The sequence below is a fragment of the Panthera uncia genome, chromosome D2 (genome assembly GCF_023721935.1).
Source record: "Panthera uncia isolate 11264 chromosome D2, Puncia_PCG_1.0, whole genome shotgun sequence".
Taxonomy (NCBI): Eukaryota; Metazoa; Chordata; class Mammalia; order Carnivora; family Felidae; genus Panthera; species Panthera uncia.
Genome location: NC_064818.1, coordinates 13514127 through 13535677, shown reverse-complemented (window position 1 = coordinate 13535677; position 21551 = coordinate 13514127). Strand labels below are relative to the sequence as shown.

General features: G+C 47.0%; 1 non-coding gene across 1 annotated transcript; it reads right to left on the bottom strand.

The window, feature by feature from the left end:
- Window positions 1-21039: 21039 nt before the first annotated feature.
- Window positions 21040-21112, bottom strand: TRNAV-UAC (transfer RNA valine (anticodon UAC)). The gene has a single exon. It is a non-coding gene; the product is annotated as a tRNA-Val (tRNA).
- Between the last annotated feature and the right edge of the window lie 439 nt (window positions 21113-21551).

Here is a 21551-nt window from a genome sequence, read left to right as displayed (position 1 = left end):
TAAAATTGTGTGCTGTACAGAGGGCTTTAACAATAGGCCTACAACTTTCTTGGCTTTTTTTCTATCCTGCATACCAATTATTTTTTCCATTTGCTAGGAACCCAGCGTTGACCTTGAAAAATACCATTCATGTTGGTAAACACATGCTGGTTGTTTTACCAGACATGGAAATCTGTGCGTTAGCTGTGACCTCAAGGCACCCTTGCTCCAAAAACAGCCGCCTACAGGTCTCAGCCCAAATGGGCAAGCGTCCAGGGGATCTGAGGCTTGGAGGAGAAGTAGTCGAAAGTTAATGCGTTTATCTGAGCCCCTTTGATCTAAAATCAGGCTGACAATCCTGTGAGGCCAGACTCGCCCGGAAGATTTTCAGGCTTTCCTCAGATTCAGCTGGCTGTGCTTGGGAACTGTCTTCCCTCCAGCAGCTTAGGACTTGGGCTTTGAATAACTTGATGCTACAAATTAAAGTCTCCCTGATATATGAATGAGAGATTTTAAGAAGAAAAGAAATTAGATTTTTTTCAAATTAGACATCTTGAAACTGACAAACGGGCTGCCTCTGAGTCGGTTTATTTACTTGCAAGATAAACTAAATTCAGTAAAGGAGAAAAAAAAAAAAAAAAAAAAAAAGCTCAAATCAACCAGAAATCACAGAAGGCACTGAGAAAATATTACTCTTAGTAAATAATAATTATCCAATTTTTCAGATACTCTGATAGCATTTTCCCTGTTCATAAAAGTAATACATGTAGACTGTAGAAATTTTGAAAATTCAGCAAAATAAAAGATCAATAATAAAATGACTGCCTAAACCACCACACAGAAATCATGTTATGCACATTTTGAGGTGTTTCTTCTCAGCTTTGTTTCTATGTACACATTTATAAGTTCTTTCAAAGTCTCTCTGAAGCCTTAAAACAAATTGTGTTAACATTTACTTACTATTGAGAGACAGAGAGAGACAGAGCATGGGAAGGATAGAGAGGAGGAGACACAAAATCGGAAGCAGGCTCCAGGCTCTGAGCTGTCAGCACAGAGCCCGATGCGGGGCTCGAACCCATGAACTGTGAGATCATGACCTGAGCCGAGGTCAGAAGCCCAACCAACGAAGCCACCCAGGTGCCCCCTCTCTGAAGCATTTTAAACTTAAACTTAATGCTCATTTGAAAACATGATGAGTTAAGTGGCCATATTTTAAACTCATGGTTTTTTTCTAATTAAAGAAATAAAGTATATGGGGTATAAGAAATTAGTAAAATACAGAAAACACAAAGGACAACAAAAATCACTTGGATTCCAGCCAAAGAAAACTATGATTAATGTTTTGGTATGAACCCTCCTTTTTTCTTTTTTTCTTTCCGTTGTATATACGTGCTTTTCTTATTTATTAACATAACAGTGTACCCCAGTTTACTCTTTGCAATTTTCACTTAATGATACACAAATGAATATTTCCCATAAGAATAAATGATTTTTAATGGCTACCTAGACGGTATTCCTCTGTATAGATGTATAATAATTTACCTAACCAGTCTCCTATGCAGAATTTATAGGTTGTTCGTAAATTTTCATATTGTCAACCATGTCACGATTACCATACTTATGAATGACATCTGCCTACTCTCCTAACAAATTCCTAGAGTAAAATTCTATTAAAATATATATATATACACACATATATATTTATTTGATAGATAATACTAATTTGCCTCCAGAAAAGTTCTACGAATTTGTACTTTCACTAGTTCAATCTTTTTAAAACATGATTTAGTGGCAACTATAATTAGCTCTGTTTTGTCATTTGAAACAATTAAGGCAGAAACCAGTATGACGGTGAACGCGACACAACATGTCCATGAGAAAAGTTACCATCACGCCGATCTGGGATATATCTTCACATGTGGTTGATGTGTACTCTCATTTCATTCTTACAACAATCCCCCAAAGAAAGTTTTTTTTTTTTTTTTAATGTTTATTTATTTTGAGAGAGAGAGAGAGACAGAAGACAGAGCGTGAGCAGGGGAGGGGCAGACAGAGAGAGGGAGAAACAGAATCCGAAGCAGGCTCTAGGCTCCGAGCTGTCAGCACAGAGCCCGACGCGGGGCTCGAACCCACGAACTGTGAGATCATGACCTGAGCCGTCAGAAGCCCAACCGACTGAGCCACCCAGGCGCCCCAAAAAGAAAGTTTTTTAATCCCCATTTTTAGATAACAAAAGCGAAGCTCGGAAACCCTAAAGCCTTTCTTTTTGCACGCATGACACCGTGCTATCTCTCTGAGCCCAGACTTCCGCATGGCCACCCGGCTGTGATGTAGTCAGAGAATCCTAGCGTGGATCCCGGTCCTACAGACACCAGTCACTTGAAACCTCTCAGACACAAATGCTTCATTTTAAAGGAGTCATGAGACGAACATCCTCCCTTTTGATAAACGTAATGTAAAAGGTCTTGCTCCTGGATTTATTTTTCAGGTAAAAAGAGCTCCAGGGTTTTGTGGTCCTCTCCTGGGGAGGCGGGGGGGGCCAGGAACGAGAGGAGGGATGGAGGCTAAGGGAGAGAAAACCAGCTTCCTCAGGGGACTGGGCAAGGTAAGGGAGCGTGTCTTCCAGGTCTATGCTGGCAGACCTCCCGCTTGGAATCAGAAGTAGGGAATTTGCTTTGGTTTCCTGCCTGGGTTGCCTTGTTTATCAGCCACAGGGCAAGAAACATGCCATAGCAATGAAACGAAGTTGACATGTCATACGGGGGAAAAGGGAGTTATTCAATAGGGCTGAGTCACGGCTCTGCGGCAGGTACAGGATGAGGCATCCTGCAGAAATTCGGAGCGGACCGCCAGACTGCAGGGTTGAATAACAAAGAGCAACAGGTCTATGGATGACCTGACACGCCTTTCTGATTTTGAAATCCCTGGATGGTAAAAACTAAGGATGACGGAGTCTGAAGTAGGTTTACGTTCGCTGTTCCTTCGTAGCAGAAATCAATCCCAAGGTTGCATAAAAGCCAGGCATTTAATTCACAGTAACAATGTTATTTACCTGGGAAGTTTCTCTTCCCTACAACTGTAAATTCACCCACAAGTGTTGGCGTCTGAGTTGTACCTTTTTGCTGTTTTCTTCTCCATCAGCTGCCGCGGTCGACATCCGTCCGCGTGTTCTCTGAAAAGACAGGGTGCCCACAGCGAGCCCAACAGCACACGAGGCAAAGCACAATGAAGAGAGACGACATCGAAGCTCGTCCCGTCTGGCCAGAGACTCTAGGAAACCCCGCTTACGCTTCTGTCCGTCCATCAGCAACGCCCCTAACGGAGCCTCCACCACCAGCTGGCTGTGTGACCCAGCTGGACGTTCATCACTCTATGCCTCAGTTCCCTCTTCTGTGACACGGGGCAATAAGAGGCCAAATAAAGAGGGGACGCTGGCCACCGGCCTGTGACAAGGATCCAGAAATGCCAGCGTCACAATGTTGCTCATTCCATTTCCGTCTTGCTTCATCTGCTACTTTCCAAATCACGGGACGGTGGGAGGAGTTCTAGGTCAGGCATCAGCAGGCATCATTTTAGTTCAGAATCTATTATTTATGACACTCTTCAAACAGGTAGTTGTGGCAGTAGTAACAGACAACCTCATTTTTGTCCTTGGCCCTCACAATAACTTGTTGCCATAGATAAAGTTATTCTCCTAAAGAGGATATATAATTTGGCCACGTTGGCTTGTCAACGTGAATTTCCTCGAATTCATCCAGGAGAACTGTTTCCAGGGCCCATGATCCTAACCATTATTCGGCCTTAACTTTTCCAAGTTGGTTTTTGGCCCACCCATACCTTATTATTGGATCAGTGCGTGTAAAGGACATTTTGGGGGCCTGTTCAATATATTTTTTGGGGAAAAGAGATGTTCTTCTATTCCACAAAGTTCCATTAGAGTTATGGGTTAAAGGGCCCTTGGCTATAATCATCCTGTCCCCCAACCATAAAACCCGGTAGAGGACAGTCAGACCCTCCCCCTTCAATTATGGTATACACAGCATGAGAATTTTTCTGCTGGATCTGCTTATCGGGGGCTGGCAGGGGCCATATTTCCCAGAGTGTGGATAAAGGCCCTCCTTTAAAAGAGTAGGACCTACAGATAAACAGGAACAGATAATCAGAATAAAATACGGATGGCTACTTAGAACCCCCAGTTCCAGTTCAGAGACCCTGCTTCTACCCGTTACTCCTTTCAACTCTGTGATCAACCCGGTACTTGAACTGTGTAAATCAACAGCCTCATGCCTGCGTGACTATGAGCTGTGTATTTATTGCTTGCAATCAAAGAAGCAGGGAAGGGGCATGAGGGTAAGCTGTAGACAAAAGGTGCACGGAGGTGAAGTAAATTATTTATTAGTAAAGAAAATAGTATTAGAGACAATAGTCGGAAAAATCAAGTTAGAAAGGGGCCACATTTTAAAAAGCGTTGAGTCCAAACACCTCATTTTATACACGTGGAAACTGATTTGCAAACGCACGAGGTGACCGGCCTGATGTTAGGCAACTGGCTGGGGGTGAGCTTGGGATCTGGCTGAATTCAGGTGCCCCCTCCCCCCACCCTCCCAGTACTCTGCCATCACCGGCCCGACCTTCCCAGATAGATAGGCGGATAGGCAGATGACTGCATTCCAGATGAATGCATAGACAATGGGTAGATACACGGACAGATAAACTGGTGGCTGGACAAATAGGACAAATAGGGCCGATAGATGGAGAGACAGAAACAGATTTAGCAGATTTCATTGTATAATAAAAGCCACTGGAAAGTGGAGATCAAGCTGAGAGACAGCGTGGCTGAAAAAACCAGGCTGAGAAAACATTCCAGATTGTATGTCCGGCCCTGTGCTCACTAGCTGTGTTACCTTGGGCGAGTCCCTGAGCTTCTGTGAATCCCAGTTACAGGTATAGACGTGGTCGGGAATACATTGTGAAGAAGCACATATAGGAATCCTTTGTTAACTGTGAAAGTTTGTTTGTTTTTTTTAATTTTTTTTTTAACGTTTATTTATTTTTGACACAGAGAGAGACAGAGCATGAACGGGGGAGGGGCAGAGAGAGAGGGAGACACAGAATCGGAAGCAGGCTCCAGGCTCTGAGCCATCAGCCCAGAGCCCGACGCGGGGCTCGAACTCACGGACCGCGAGATCGTGACCTGAGCTGAAATCGGACGCTTAACCGACTGAGCCACCCAGGCGCCCCAACTGTGAAAGTTTTAATGAAGGTGAGGGGTTCCCGGCCATAGATGAAAATCTGTCATAATCACGTGTTCACACTGAGACAGTGAGCTCCTTGAGGATAGGGATTAGCCCCCATGATTACCCCTTGGCCTGCAGAGCTTTATCTTAATAAACCCTGGAGACTGGCCTATTCTTCTGAACTGCCTGGAATCTCTACCCAGTTCTGTTTGTTTCTTTCTTACAACACATTCCCATTTCCTACCATCATGGAAGTGTCCTCTACTTAAAAAAAAAAAAAAAAAAAAAAATACACCTTTGGAGAAAAAAAGACATTAGATCCCCTCCTGCACACAGCCATAGAAGCTAATTCAAGTCACATTTCAGGTCCAAATGTCAAAACAAAACAAAAACAAAACCAAACCTCCAAGACCATGGAGTAGGGAGAGGTTTTTGAAAACTAGATCAACAACAACAACAATAACAACAAGCACCACTCCTAAAAGAAAGATCGATGAATTAAAATTCATTAAGCCTTGAAATTTCTGTTCGTCAGAAGACCCCATTCTCCACTCCAATTGAGTTAAGTTAAACATGCGTTGGTGTGGGTATCACCGCACGTGAAGTGAGGTGTTCCGTCAAAGGTTGCTGCCACATTGAGTGTGGCAAGAATTAAGGATGTCATAGGCCTGGGAGGGTCTTACTGTTCCCATGAGGGCTTTAGCTAGATGGTTTAGGGGCGAGGAGATAGAGCGCGGGTGAACGTGTGCAAATCTTTTGCTACCAATGGAAAAATAATCTAGCACACATGACAAAACAGATGACATGAATACCTTGAGATAATGGAGGTCTTCTCTCTCTAGACCTTAAGGGCCTCGGACAGGCTCTGGCACAAAAAAGGCCCTTCGTATATGAAGGGACAAAAGATAGCATCGTCCTTGCTCAGAGAAGAAAGCTCTTGTCAGATCAGTTTCACCGGGGGCTTTTCACTCTTTTGCGTTCATTAACCTGTGGCTGTCCTCCCCAGCCTCTCTATTGGTCATGAACACCGTATCCAGAGAGAGAGAGAGAGAGAGAGAGAGAGAGAGAGAGAGAGAAAAGAGAAGAAAAAGCAGTCAGCAGAACACCCCCAATAACCGTGACATCTACATTGTGTTTTACAATTTGCGAACTGCTTCCAAATATCTCATTCAAATCTCACAACCACCAAGGGAGATCAAGTACTATCCGTCTCATTTTAAGGACAAGGACACTGAAGTTCAGAGAGGTTCTGTGACTTTCACAAGGCCGTACAGGTGACAGGTGGCAAAGCCAGGATTTCAAGTTCAAGGGAGAAGAAAACTCAGTGGGAAGGCTAAGCTTGCCATTAAACCTAACTAAAGGAGGGGCGCCTGGGTGGCGCAGTCGGTTAAGCGTCCGACTTCAGCCAGGTCACGATCTCGCGGTCCGTGAGTTCGAGCCCCGCGTCGGGCTCTGGGCTGATGGCTCGGAGCCTGGAGCCTGTTTCCGATTCTGTGTCTCCCTCTCTCTCTGCCCCTCCCCCGTTCATGCTCTGTCTCTCTCTGTCCCAAAAATAAATAAAAAAACGTTGAAAAAAAAAAATTAAAAAAAAAAAAAGAAGAAACCTAACTAAAGGAATAGGGCAGAAGGAAGAAGGCAGCAACTTTTTCACCAGAAATATGTGGTTTCGCTCTTGTCTTGTCGGTAGGGCTGTCTCCGCCAAGTTGAACCCAGTTGAAAACAAACATGTAAAGGTCAAGGGCCAATAGTCCCGGGCTGGGTATCTGTCGGGACTCCCTGCCTTGCGCAAACCTACCTCTCGCTTCTGGAATGGATCCGACTTCCCTAACTCTTAGACCTCTTGGATGAGGACTTGGGCTCTCAACATTCGTCTCAGGCCTTTCTCCAAGTTTGCGAAATGATGAGCAGCAATGAACGTTCTGGCAGCCACTGTCCACAGATCCTTGCATATGATGGGCCAGTGAGACGCGCTTCGCATGCACTGTCTCAGTTAGTCTTGCAAGAACTCATGAGGTAAGTACTAATTTTGTCCCTATTGGACAAATGGAGAAACTGAGGGACAAAGAGATGAAGTCGTGTGCCCAAGGTCACGTGGCTGGGCCCTCTCGGAGGCTCTGGCCTTGCCATTCTGTGTCCCTCAGCTGCTGGCTTTGCACCACGTGTCGGCTTGGACGAGCCCAGAGCTCTACGTGACAGCGTTCCCTCGGCCGGCCTGAACCCCAAGAGTCTCCCAACAGACGAGGCAAATCCCCAGAAAGCGGATGATGCTGGAGATGCCGTGGCCTGACTCTGAGATCTCTCCTCCAGGATGGAGGCTCTTATTCCCCCCACCGCTGGAAGCGTTGGCTGCCTAGGGCTCACAGCTGAGACTCCCTCCAGAAACCACCCCTGCCTGACGGGAGTCACCAAGGTCCCCCTCCACCCTTCTGGGGAACAGTGGCAGCCACCGAGTAATGGATGGGGGATACAGGCCCAGCCTTCTGGCCTCAGCTGGGGTCAAGCCCTAAGGACCATCCTGACTCCAGAGCTATTGCAACTACTTCACAATTCCACACCCCTCCCTGTCCCCCCTTCGGCTTCCTCCACCCCCCCCCCCAGCGGCCGTTAGTCCCAAGAGCATTCCCTGATAAATGTCCTGTGTGCACCTTGCAGCCTCAGACCCAGATTCCCAGGAATCCCGCCTAACGCAGAAGTTAATCAAACGTCGCTGAGCAAGGCTTCATGTCCTGATGACAAAGGGAGGTCTCATGCAGGCTTTGGTCTCAAACCCATCCCAGCGTTTCAGTTTTCCTGTCCACCTGGCCTTTGGCACCGCTGTGTGCCTATTGGCTCATTTCTCTTTTCCTTTCGGCTCGCTAGAATTTTCTGGTGTTCGTTACTGTGTTTGTGGGATTCACCTACACCCACAGCCAACAACAGAGCTGTGTTCTTCCTGCGACACTTCTTTTAACCCTGACAGTGCCTGGAGTGTCCCAACCTGGGACGTAAGTCACACTGGTCAGGTTCTCGACATAGTCCACACCTGCAACTGATGTGCATAAAGCATAACAGAAACAGACGTGGGCGGGGGTAGGAGTATCATTCGGCCTTGAAGATGGGAGTGTATCCCTACCGGTAGATCCAGAAGTCTTTGGCCAGTGTCCTGTCTTCCCTCTTAGCTCAGACCCTCATTTCTTCCATGTCAAGACCCCATCACACATTCCGACAGGCCTCTCAATCTCCTGCTGCTTCTTACTTGAATCTGTTGTCTACTTTGCTGCCAGATTTAGCTTCCTAAAGGAAGCTCTCATCAGACTCCTCCCTGCTTAACCACCTTTGTGCTCCCCACTGCCCACCAAAGGAAGCCACTCATGTCAGCCCGGCATCTCGAACCCTATCCGACACGGCTGAGTTCCCGAGGCAGCCGACATTTCCTGGCCCCTGTGATGTTGCTCATACGCCTTTGTTCAGACACCCATCACGAAACTTCCTGATCCATACAGAGAGCTGCCGACAGTTTGAACTATCTTTCTCTCATAACTTCAGCTCGATCTCCCTTAATTCACAGTCGTTGGTATACGTGGTTTCTCTTCCCTCCAAGATTACAAGCAGCTCGGGAGAAGATATACAACCGAACCGAGCGTTAGGACAGTGGCAGACACACAGTGGGCTCTCAAGAGAGATTCACCGAAATGACTTATCATCTCCCAGGGGAAACGTAGATTGATTCTCTTCCCCTTCTCCCTGCCTTTCCGTCAGTCTTTATATTCCTGAAAGCCATCTGTATCAACGTTATAGGATATAATTATTTAGTTATATCACATATAAAGCAACACGCAGTGTATTGAGACGCTGCCCTTAAACATACCTCGGGAGAAGGATGATTTGAAAGCTAAGGTAGCACGGAGGGAAATGAGGTCACTGCTTTAACCGAATGAGAAGAAAAACCTGCCATTTTGAAATGATGGTATTCAAACAGTGTAGGCTAGAGATCTAAGATAAGCCAGGGGTAAAGGTATAAACGATTTTTAGGAGAAATGTGACTTATTTTACGGAAGAATTGATTGAATTCAAAGCCTCGTGCGCTACCTTTTGCCTTTTTCTAGACGACTAGACACCGGGCCACTCCTCCTGGCTTGTGGCGTGGGACTCGGGGCCTGGATGTGTGGGCTCCGGTCCCCTCTGTGGGCCAGTTCAGGTTGATGTCCGATGCTGCTCCCGGGCTCCGAGCCCCAGCTCCGCAGACGGCCCTAACAGTTTCTCCCAGCCCAGGCTGTCAGAACAGTGGCCTCACATCCAAACATACTTCCCCTAAATTCCTAGGAGTCTTGTTCCCCTGACAAACGCCTGGAAGCTTCTGAGAGGAAGGAAAGTCCAACTGAGCTTCAGAGATAATGAAAAAAAGGGGCAAGCTTCGAAGAGCTTCTTAATGAACACAGTGGTGGCTCAGAGCCGCATCTGGACCTGCTGACTATCCTTCCTCCTCCGGACGTTTGCTCGGCAGCTCTAGGTCTTGGGGCCTTCCCGCCAACGGGCTGCTCTGATTCCGGGCTGTCGAATTCTGGAATGGGTCCTGGTGGTGAGAAAGGAGGGAGCTTCTCTCCTCTACCTTTTCTAATAAATTGTCAAAACGGACACAGGACACAGTGTTTTAAACGTCAAGCCATGCAGGGTGGGCACGGGACTCTAGAATAGATTCAAAGTCAGTGAGGGAACAACTGTGGTTAATGGTATTTATAAGAAGGATTTGCACACTGTGGAAAATCTATCCCAAGAAATATCTGTGCATGATGTCCTGTGTTTCTTTATTGGAGAGTTGCCTTTACAAGAGAGTCTCTGATCCTGGACATACACACACACACACACACACACACACACACACACGTGCGTGCAAGCATGACTCGAGGTCCATTTTTGCTTCAATGCAGGCATGACAACCGATAATCCTAAAGATCCACTCTTGTGACCAATACCGCTCAGGCCCCAGGGACACCTCCTGCATCTCTGGCCTTGAAGTAAAAGGCCCTGCATCCGAGTACCGAGTGCCAAGGAGGTGTGTTCGCACTACTACTGACGTTGGAAATGACCATGACTCATGACTCCGAGGCGTAGAGAGAATTCAAGCAGCAGAAATGCCGGGAGAAGAGGAAACACAAAATCTTTTCCTTGTTAATTCTCCCCTCCTATAGCAAAGATGTAATAAATTCTTGCGTGATCAATAACTATTTCCCAGTAGAGCTGAAAGTCCCATTTTCTTCTCTTCACATTCCAACCCAGGGTCCCTGGGGTGCTAAAAAATTACACACAGGATACCCGACAATTGCACATACATTTTGCAATACCACATAACTCATATTTCATTACTTATATACACAAATATAGTCCTAGATAGATATACGTGATGTATAAAAGCAGTTCTTTTTTTTTTTAAGTTTATTTATTTATTTTGAGAAAGCACGAAAGAGTGCAAGCGGGGGAGGAGTAGAGACAGAGGGAGAGAGGATCCCAAGCAGGCTCCCCTGTCAGCAAAGAGCCCAACGTTGGGCTCGAACACGCGAACCTTGAGATCGTGGCCTGAGCCGAAACCAAGAGTCAGACGCTTAACCGACTGAGCCACCCGGGTGCACCTGTGTAAAAGCAGTTCTTGACATTAGCAGCCAAACAAATTTTACTAGAATTGCAAATAGTTTTATTTTTATAAAAATACACACTGAGATGTAATTATATACTAAAAAAAATCTTCTAAAAACCTTCAGATCTACTTAAATAATTTTATTTTAACTTTTCATATTCACTAAGTAATTTGTATTTGCATTTCAGTTACAATGGATAATTTTGAATATTTTGGAATAAAAATTAGTTTTGTGAAAACATATCTAAAATAATTAAATTTTTAGCTTCTCACATTGATGCTAATCTACATGTTGATTAAAATATATTACAATTTTGTATATTTTAATATAATTACATTTATTTTTAATCTGTTAGATTGCTGCTATCACTGGAACACAGATTGTGAAACTCTTGATTATAAGAATATAATTAATGATTTTACTGAAATGAAGGTAAGAAGATGAATTTTATTAAATAAATATATAATAATTTATAAATTTATGTCTTGGGGCATCTGGGTGGCTCAGTCGGTTAAGCATCCAACTTTGGCTCAGGTCATAATCTCACAGTCTGTGAGTTCGAGCCCCGCGTCAAGCTCTGTGCTGACAGCTCGGAGCCTGGAACCTGCTTTGGATTCTGTGTCTCCCTCTCTCTCTGCCCCTCCCCTGCTCACACTCTGTCTCTAACTCTCTCAAAAATAAATAAACATTTAAAAAATTATAAATTTATGTCTTTATTCTTTAGTCATCCAACCAACGCTTGCCAAACAACATCCCAGACAGGCTTACAAAGGATCATATTCCTCCTCCTTCCATATTTTGCTACTTTTTAGTCATAGAAAAACCATAGCTCTATAAATATGTTCCCTTTTTTTAAGTTTATTTATTTATTTTGAGAGTGAGAGAGAGAGAGAGAGAGGGAGAGGGGCAGAAAGAGAGGGAGAGAGAGAATCCCAAGCAGGCTCCGTGCTGTCAGCGCAAAGCTGAACGCACGGCTCGATCTCACGAGCCGTGAGATCATGACCTGAGTCGAAATCAAGAGTCGGACGCTGAACCCAATGAGACACCCAGGTGCCTCTCTATAAAGAGTCTTCTCTTTTGTGTCATGAAGGCATATCAAGGTGGGAGGATAAAACATTTTTTAAATGGCTTATTGGCCTCATTTACTGCTTTTAAGTAACTAGACATGTGGCACCAGAGCAGGAGACCTGGTGAACAGCAGGAGGAGGCAGCTCCCGATGCCTGTGATCGCTGCCCCAATGGTGTTTTCTGACCTCGTTGAGTATGCGCACCAGGACACGTATCCTACTAAGCACTTTGTGGATTCCCTTCATCCTTGCCACAGTCCTTTGAGGTAGGCACCGATCTGATTTACATGGGGGGGGGGTGCTGGGGTGGCACCTGGGTGGCTCAGTCAGCTAAGCGTCCGCCTTCGGCTCAGGTCATGATCTCACGGTTCCTGAGTTCGAGCCCGGCGTCGGGCCCTGTGCTGACAGCTCAGAGCCTGGAGCCTGCTTCGGATTCTGCATCTTCCTGTCTCTCTGCTCGTCTTCTGCTCATGCTCACTCGCTCTCTTGCTCTCTCTCTCTCAAAAAAAAAAAAAGATGGGGAGGCTGGGACGCAGGGAGGGAAGTCACTGACCCATGGGCATGGGGTGACGTCCAGGTGAGTGGTCGCTCACCCTGGCCCCTGGGACTCCATATGTCTCTGCAACCATCCCTGCCTCTTCCCCCCTTCCCACGCCCTCTCCGTGGCAGAGGCTGACAGGCCATGTCTGTTCCCTGTTGGCTTCCTCGAGATCCTTGATAAATGCTTTAATTGTGTCACCTGTTATATACCTCTTTAAAATTATCTGTATCTGGGGCACCTGGTGGTTCGGCTGGTTAAGCGTCCAACTCCTGATTTCCACTCAGGGCACGATCCCCCGCTTTGTGAGTTCAAGCCCCGTGTCAGGCTCTGTGATGACAGTGCCCAGCCTGCTTGCTTGGGACTCTCTCTCTCTCTCTCTCTCTCTCTCTCTCTTTCATAAATACATTTTTAAAAACATTATCTGGATCGGGGCACCTGGGTGGCTCAGTTGGTTAAGCATCCAACTTCGGCTCAGGTCACGATCTCAGGGCTCGTGAGTTCGAGCCCAGTGTCAGGCTCTGTGTTGACAGCTCAGAGCCTGGAGCCTGCTTCAGATTCTGTGTCTCCCTCTCTCTGCCCCTTCCCCAGCTCACACTCTGTCTCTGTCTCTCTCAAAAATAAGTAAGCATTAATATATATATATATATATATATATATATACACATATAATCTGGATCAATACATCTGTTATGGACTTCAAGCTCATTAAAATATTGAAACACACTGTATTCTGTATGCAGACACTTGATAAATTACATTTGTGCCCCAACTGTATTTGTAAAGCTTTCGAAACAGCTTAAATGCCTAATACGTTTAGCCGCGTTAATAACTGAATTAACAAACGTTGGTATAACCATTCAATGGAGTAATTTGTAGCACATGGAAATGATGGTGATAAAGGCTATAATCACATGGAGAATACTTATGACAGATAAAACAGTGAGTGAAAAAAAGAAGCATATAAAATGACACATATCGTATGTCAGAATTATGGAAAAATTAGTCTACACATGAAAACAGACACACAGGAAAAGCAAAAGAATATTACAACGAAATGCTGATAATTGTTGCATTTAACAGTGGTTATTAATGTACTGGAGCGAGTTTTTTCTTTTTCCTTTTCTTTTATTCTTTTTTTAAAATGGTTTGGGATCATGTTAGTTTCAGACTGAAAACATGTTATTTATTTAGAAAGTTTTTTTTTTCTGAAAGTAAGAATGATGGATTTGGGCCCAATTGCATATGATTTATGCTACTACCTAATCATTTGCATGTCAGGCCTGGCTCCCTGGCTCTGTACATCCCTGAAGATGAAAGCTACCTGGCCGAGGAGGCTCTCCCTAAGTCTGCCTGCCGTTGGCAAGATGCATGTTACAGATCAAGCACTTTAGGCTTTGTCTTATAAATTAGGAGGAGCGGAGATGAAAAGAACCGAGCGTCTTGAGGTTTTAATACAAATTCTGCCAACAGAAAAGTTCTATCACTTTCTAGAGGCAGCGCTGTCCATCAAATGCTCCCCAGGGACGTGGAACCGCTTGGTCAGTGAGCTCCAGATAAAAGCAGCTCATGATCAGAACGCCTCCTCTCTGCAGTGGCCAGTGCCGCTGGGTACGTCACCGCTCTCCGGCCTTTGAGAGGATTCTGGCATTCTCGTAGGGGTGTGCCAGATTGGAAGCGAGCCTCGAGGGACATAAAAATGTCAATGAATAGCTGGGAAGAAGCCCTCAGAAGAAGCTGGGGTGAAACTCTATTTCTTTCTTTCGCGTTTATTTATCTTTGAGAGAGAGCACGCAGGGGAGGGGCAGAGAGAGAGGGAGACAGAGGAGCCGAAGAAGGACGCGCACTGTCAGCACAGAGCCGGACGCAGGGCTCGAACTCAGGAGCCATGGGATCGTGACCTGAGCTGAAGTGGGACACTTAACCAACTGAGCCACCCAGGAGCCTCGAAACTCTCTTTAAGTGGAGCCACCACGAGTCTCTGTTACACATCTGCTTCACCTGTGCCTGACTTGGGTTTTAACATCAAGAACTCTCACCCAGTGCCACCGACCTACTGACTCAGAACCCGGAATATAACAGGTGCCCTGGGTGACTGACAGGCACACAGAGGGTTGAGAAGCACCAACCAGCAGAGCTCTATGAAGGCCAGCCCAGGATTTTATGAATAAGGTGAAGAGTTGACGGTGGTCTTTAGCTTTCAAGAACCATTTTAGCTGATTTGACAAACATCACCCCGAAGTACATGTGACTGTCGCGGGACGCACGGGCTCAGTCATGAGGATGGTGATTGCCTGTGGGGGTGGAGAGCACTCTGGGAGGCTTTGCGGAGGGGACAGGCAGACAGGGAGTGGAGGGGAGGAAATGGACATGAGCTTCTGTAGAGGAGGGGTTGGGGATCGAGAGAGCTGGAAGGTGGGCCTGAGCAAACACATTCAAAGGGATGCCTTCCTCAGAGCTGCATCTGACCCAGATGTGCCTTTCTTTCAGGCTTAGAAAACCGAATCCCTTCCTGTGCTTTGCCCCCCCGAACTTGCAGACAGCCACTCAGAAGAGAAAGGACTTCAACAGCACTGGACCAAGCCAGGGACACGAGGGGCAGGGAATCCAGTGACCTCCACCTCTCCTCTCTAATGCTGCTGAAAAGAAGAGTTCTTAGGGATAGCAGAGACTTGCATTTTTCCTTTAGGTTGTTTGTGTTTGTTTGTTTGCATGTATTTTTTTTGTTTGTTTGTTTGGTTTGGTTTTAAAGAGGGAAGTTTTATTTTTGCTCAGGTCAACCTTCTCTCTACCTAAAAAAAATTAAATGTGAGACAATACACAGGTTTCAGAAAGGGTGCCTCAGGAATAAAAAAGCTTCTGGAGTTTTGTGCAAGGCTACGCACACACCTTGGGTGGCTCCAGACCTTACTGGCCACAGCAGAAGTATCCAAATTCAGAGTTAGAGGCTAAGGCATGTAGTCTCACCCGAGTTTCCAGAATCCCCAGACACCGTCCTAGGCATTCCTCATCAGACAGGCATCATAATGAATGCCTGTGATCTTTCCTTCCTTTCTGCGCTCTGACTTTCGATTGCACTGGGTGGAAACCAACTCTTGGCATTGCAAGTTATTAGGCGAGAGAGGCACAGATTTATAAGTCTTCCTTCTTAGGAAATTACATATACCGACAACGTACTTCATACAACATACTCCATATTTTTGTGGCAGGTGCAGAAAGAATTCAAGTACATTGGTTCTAGGGAATGAAAACAGTGAGTTTCTTCTTCCTAAAGTCTTTGAAGAAACAATTTATAAGGTACCAATCTCTTGGATCTGAGAGCTGTACTCTCCAAAGTATAACCAGACCATCAAGAATCCGCTGCAGGAGCCAAGTCTAAGAAAAAGTTCCTAAGAAAACTGGACAACCTGGTAGGGGAGAGAAAATATCTGGGGCTGAGAAATAAAATTGTGTTGACATACCATTGCCATACACCTAGCACCACTATAAAGACAAACTACACCGTTCTCCAGAGGAATATGGCAATTCGTCATCCCGCACTACACTCGTGAGCCCAAGCAATGCTAAGCCAAAACCCCACAAAGCCTACACTTGGCAGCATGAAGGCTGAAAAGCACATTACTGGCCGAAAATTGCCGTGGATTAAATTCACATTAATTCATCTTAAGCCCCATAATATCTTGTCTGGGACGGACTGAAAAATGTTTGACCGTTCCGCACCAGAGACAGTAGATTCATGCCTCTGCTGAGTTTTGGGAGGCTGCTGACGAGCCCAATCTATCTATTAGAGAGATGAGATGAGATTGGTCTTTTTGAGAATAAGCAACACACAGGTCTTCAGGTCTGCGTCCACGCATACTATGCTTATTTTGATGAGGAACTGAGTTCTTGATAGAAAAATAACTTTTTTTTTTTTTTAAGTAGGCTTCGCGCCCGGCTCAGAGCTCAACTCGGGGCTCGAACTTAGGACACGGAGATCAAGACCTGAGCTGAGATCAAGAGTGGGGAGACTTAACCAACTAAGTCACCCAAGTGCCCCCCAAAATAACTTTTATTTATATTAATGCATTTCGGATGGCTTATGTATTAGTTGTCTCAGGCTGCTATAACAAAATACTGCAGTGTGCCTAAACAACAGACACTTACTTCTCATAGTTCCGGAGGCCAAGAGTCAAAGGTCAAGGTGCCGGCAGATTCGGTTTTGGGGAGGGGCCCAATTCCTGGCTTGCAGATGGCCGCCTTCTCAGTGTGTCTTCCTATGGCATGGGGAGCGAGAGAGAACTCGAGTGAGCTCTGGTCTCACTCACTTGCTCTTCTTATGAGGACACTAATCCCACCCTTGGGGCCTCACCCTCATGGCCTCATCTGAACCTAATTCCTTCCAAGGGCCCCACCTCCAAACACCATCACGTTCAGGGTTAGGGCCTCAACATGTGAATGTAGGGAGGACACAGACATTCAGACCACAACAACTTCCCAATGGGAGGATGTAACGTGAACTAACACTGTCACAGAGGTTCTCTGAGCCCTCCACAACAGTTTTCCGATATTCATTTATGCACCCACAAACACTTCTGGGCTGCCACGTTAGTTATACCCCTTGGACGCAAGCAACATCCACTCACGCTTCGACTTAAAACCACGGCTTCCTGTTGTCTTTCAATTAAAGCCAACCCCCTTCACGTGGCTGACAACACCTGAAATTCAGGTTTGTTATTTCTCCAACCCGGCTCTCCCCACGTTTTCTTTCCCACAACCTAACGCATCTTTCTGCCTCTCTGGATTGTGCGACACCGCCCTTGGCTCATCACGATTGCATCCTCTAGCCATCTCATTGACCCGCTAACCCCTCCTCGACCAGCCAGGCCCAGCTCAAACATGGAACGTTCAGAGATGGGACGACACCCATCTTTACCGTGGGGCCCAGTGGAAAGTTGTTCGGAGAAGGCGGGATTTGAGCTACAAGAAAGGACAAGTTGAATTTCCACAAGGAGGGCCAGTGGGTGCACACAGGCCTGTGGGGCCAGATCAGTCAGAAGCCATCTTGGAGGCACTAACACTTGTGCCAAGAATGGACCCTGGGGCGCCTGGGTGGCTCAGTCGGCTAAGCTTCCGACTTCGGCTCAGGTCGTGATCTCACAGTTCGTGAGTTCGAGCCCCTCATCAGGCTCTGTGCTGACAGCTCAGAGCCTAGAACCTGCTTCGGATTCTGCGTCTCCCTCTCTCTCTGCCTCTCTCCCACTTGCACTCTGTCTCTCTGTCTCTCAAAAATAAATAAACATTTAAAAAAATTAAAAGAAAAGAATGGACAGTCTCCTACTTTACAGGATTCATAGGCCGCCAAGCATCGATTTTCATAGGAAGAGGGATCGGGTCTAAATATTTTAAAGACCTTTTCAACTAAGGTAACTCTGAGGGCACGTGAATTATGCAAGCAGAGAGTTTCGGCTTCCTGTCTCCGACTGCAGAGTGCGCTCGGGACAGTTTATTTGAGATCTTTCTTAGTTATTTTCACGGAAGAGGGGCCCACACGTCCCCTTCATGCTCCTCTGGAATAGTTTCCAAATATGTACTAGAAGGCCACAACACAGCACCTAACCATCTATCTGGCCTCTGAGCCAGGTGTGTGTGTGTGTGTGTGTGTGTGTGTGTGTGTGTGCGCGCGCGCGCGTGTGTGTGCACGCGTGTGCACGTGCACGGGTGCACACGGGTGTGTGCAAGCACGCGCGTGTGCTGGTCACGACGGGCTGGAAGGGAGGTGCGGCGGGACAGGCCAAGCGAGCCGCGTTCCCGAACGTGGGCAGCGTGTCCGTTCGGACGCTGGCACAGCACGGTGGGGCTCGGGGAGCGCATTACCGGGGAATCACTTCAGCCGGGCTTCCCTTTCACCCGCTGCAGACAGAGCGTAAAAATATCTCCAGCGGGCATTCTTCCCAAACAGGGGAGGCAATTCACTTTTCAGGGGAAATGCCCTGTTGAAAGAAAATGAAGTCCCCTGGGAGAAGGGGGGGGGGGGGGGGGGGGGTCGGACCCCAGGGGGGTTCGGGGCCTGGGGGGTTGGGGGGGGGGGGGCACAGAGTGTCCAGTTGCCTTTGGGAGACCAAGAGAGGAATGTTGAGGTCTGACACCCCTCTGCAGGGGAGGGAGGTTGACTGAGGGAAGGTGAAGTTCTCCTCCGGCCAAGCTGCGGATTCCTCTTGTGAGGCCCGGGGCCAGCCCGGCAGCTGGCTGCCCCCGGGCCCTGCCCGGGGGGACTTTCTCGGGACAGAGCCCCGGGCCCACTCTGGCTCCTGCTTCCTGCGACAGCCACTCGGGTGCCCACGCCTCAACCAGGCGTATTTTCAAGCCACCCAAAAATAACAACATCTGATACGAGGCCTCCGAAGGCTTCGGCCGGGGTCATGTTACCAAATTCTTGACTCAAGGATTGTAAATGAGAACTCCTTTTTTTTTTTTTTTTTCCAGTCAGGCTATTTTTTTCCCTGTTTCTTTTCTCGAGCTGTTGGGAGAACCCCAACCAAGGAATCAGTGCTTAATGGGTCATGGGGTATAAATAGTAGTGTTGAGACCATAACACAAGGCTCTTTGTACTATCATGCAACTAAACCTAAAAAAAAAAAAAAAAAAAAAAGCTTCCAGACAGACCTGCTAACATACCAGCATGGGGCTCTCTGGGGGAGTGTGTGTGGCATTGCTGACCACAGGCTACATTCTATATTTGTCCACTCCAGCGCTCCACTACTGAAGTCTATTTACAGCCTCACCGTGTACACAGGATACCCTATTCATGAAGTAGGTACTCAGAAAAAAAAAAAAAGAAACCATCCCATATATATTTTTGTGCCGCCGATAGTTCATACACATAAGCTGAAGCAACAAAAGTCAACACCGAAGCGGGAGTCCCAAGCTTTGTGAATATCTTCTTGCTTGTCCACGGGCAGCAAATGGGGACGAACATACCTGTTCCCTGAAAGTTGGCTCGAAGTCACGTGAGGTGCGGCTTCGAAGCTTAAGAGATGGAATCTGGGGGCTTCTTTGCTGTGAGGCACTCTTTAAATATGAGCGATTGTCCTAATTAAACTAAATTTCCATCACGGGGTCAGTTCTTTGATGAAGCGGAAGGAGACGATCCAAAGGATCTATTAATTTGCCACCAGTCATTGTATTTGGAGACCCTGAGGGATCCTGAAAATGGATTAATTACGACAGGCCTGACGGTGGATTTCTGGGCGATTATGGTATTATAAGGGATGCCAATTTTCATGTGACAGGGAAATTCATAGACTCTAACACAAGTCCTGTTATGACAGGAGAAGGGACCAGGCTGAGGGACAGACAGGTGACTTAGCAGCTGACGAGTGCAACAATTCTCAGAATTTTGTGGCTCAGAATGTGTGCTGGCTACCAAGAACTGCGATTTTAGAAATAGAAAGTTCAGACGGCGAGCCCACTGGGCAGAAACTCGAATTCTTGGTTCAGGAACATGCCCGGAGGCGCTCAGGGCTGGGCCGAGGTTCTGGCCATTCAGCGTCCTATATTTAAATTCTGAGCCTGTCGGCAAAGTAACAGTAATAATAAATCTCCTGTGGCAAAGAGCCTCTTTCTTTTGTGGGCTCTCCTACAGGACTTGTTGGGCAAGATAGACCTCTGGGCTGCCGTGATCCCGCCTCCCCATCTTCCGGTGGGTAGTATGTGGGACAGCGTGGGAGGTGACACTTCTGCTCAAGCGGTTGGATTAACCAGAACATTAGCGGGAGAACAACACGGTGGGGGGCAGAGTGGGGTTCAGGCCGCACTGCGGAGGTACCTCAGAGGTGATGCCACCTGTTAACGAGGGTTCGTATTCTGGTAGCCGGTATTGGAGCTGTGTCGCCGGAGAGAAGGGAAGAAAGGTACAGGCAGAGCTGTTGGGTCCTAGCTCACACAGAACGCGGGGAGGGGAGCCACACTCTGAGACCGAGGGCTGCCCGTTGAGTGCCTACTTAGCAGTAGGCAGGAGCCAGTGCTAAGCGCTTTCCATAATCATCTCGTCCAGCGTGCACAAACTCCTCGTGATGCCGGTGCTTTGCTTACGCCTAGTCGACACACGGGGACAGAACCACGGCAAAGAGCGTGTCCAAGACCACATGGCTAACGGCACTGTGGAGGCAGAATTGGAATCCAGACTCTTTGATGTCAAAACCCAGGCTATTCCTGACTCGACCGAACGTCTTCCTCTCTCCGTACCTCACATTCTAGGCACAGCAGTGCGTCTAGGACTCAGGATATCTCAGGGGTGAAGTCAGAGGAACCTCAGGGAGAAGAGGTCATAGTGCCATACGGCCCCCAGGGCTGGCCCTGGACGGGGGGCTCCTGGCTCCCCTCCATGCTGTGAGTGCCTGTCATCCTTGCTGGACAGAGATCAGGAACATCTGGGCCCGGAGCTGGGGACCTTCGAGCTGAGATTTCAGCCGGGTCTCTGTGCCATAAGTTGATGAAAAGAAAATCTGCACTTCAGGACATTTGCACATACCCATGAAATCGTATTTAAGAAGATCCTGATTGGCACAGATGAAAACGCGCCCGTTTTCATCCTCCAGCTTTAAATGGAAACTAAGACAAGCTTGTGGTTCCACTGGGAATCGAACCCAGGATTTTCTGCGTGTAAGGCAGATGTGCTAACCGCTACACCATGGAACCTGAAGACTCAGTTCCTGGCTCAAAGAGCATGTGCTATACAGTCCTGTGTTTTCACTTTTCCCGGCTCATTACCTGCCGTCAATCAGTTGGGAAGAAAATGAGCCCTGACACATCCCAGGTCACAAGCCCACCTCACTCGCCTCACTTCATCTCACCTCCTAGGCATTCTATCATCTCACATCCTCGCAGGAAGTATAATAAGATATTTTGAGAATGAGATCACATTCACGTAACTTTTATTACAGTATAGGCTTATAGTTATTCGATTTTATTATTAGTTATTGCTGTTCAGCTCTTACTGTGCCTAATTTATAAAGGAAGTAGGTATTTATCATAGGGATATATGGGGTAGGAAAAAACATAGCATAGATGGGGCTGGGTACCATCCGTGGGGTTCGGGCATCCACTGGGGATGTGGGAACGCATCCCAGCGCCTAAG